Raw genomic sequence first — 1,107 nt, forward strand, 5'->3', positions numbered from 1 at the left:
ATTTTAAAATACTGTATAATATTAATACTAGTAATATTAATACTTTTATCAGACCTTTTTAAAGCTAAAAAATAGCATATAATTCACTTTTTTGTACTGATTTACAAGGAGATCCACACATCTATGTAAGGAATTTGATCCGGGTATCCTGGGAGGGCATACACTATGGCTTGAACTCCAATTTTTGGGGCCATTTCCAGCGTCCCCTCTGCCGGCCACTCGACATTAAAAGTGGGCCACTCTAGTTCACAAAACCTTAGAGTGAAAGCATCTACTTGGATGCCGTATCTGGCCACCCTGGAAGAGAAGTCTGAAAAGTTAGTTACCAAACACTCTAAAGGGGATGGTCATTCTGCCCTTGACCGTCCTACTCCCATTTTTGCTTGCACCTGAGACACAGAGAAGCCTGGCTAGGGTTCTCCAGTCAAGAACTTCTGACTCCCTCTTTTAAGCTTTGTGCTCTATCTCACTCCTGGCTGTTTGTCCATATTAATAACTATAAAATTATTCCATTCTTTGGGACCCTCCGTTTGCAATGCATAATAATAATAGTAATATCAATATTGTCTTCAGATCATTAAACCAAAAAAAAAAGAATAGCACATAATTTGCTTTCTAGTATTGATTTATAAAGATATGATTAAACATTGAATTTGTTAATACTCCAATATTCTATTCTTTCCCATAATTAGAAACAACTGTAAAAACATTAGGACCTTTTATGATATATATGTGTAAAGGCAAAAAGGTATGTTTCTGAAGAATTGAAAAGAGTCTATTAGAAGGAAAGTGATCATCAAACCGTGTAGCTTTGACTTACACAACTAGGTTCAACACAGGCAAGCATTAATTAAGGGGCTATAGTGGAGAGTTTTTATTTTTACTCCTACAGGTTTTCATTTAACGTAGAGCAATTAACACAGACACACACAACTCACATAGACTTGCAGTGCTGGCCACTGGCATGTGTATGTTACAAGACTGGCTGAAACATATGGAAATTTCTACCTAAGCATGTAGATACCAGATAGAATGCATGGATATATGAAGGTGACAAGAGGATGCCAAGAGCTGATTTTTCAAAGATCTCTTGAGACAAAAAGTCTC

Source organism: Elephantulus edwardii, unplaced genomic scaffold, assembly GCF_000299155.1.
Source record: "Elephantulus edwardii isolate Elephantulus edwardi_28Jun2011 unplaced genomic scaffold, EleEdw1.0 scaffold00033, whole genome shotgun sequence".
Classification (NCBI taxonomy): Eukaryota; Metazoa; Chordata; class Mammalia; order Macroscelidea; family Macroscelididae; genus Elephantulus; species Elephantulus edwardii.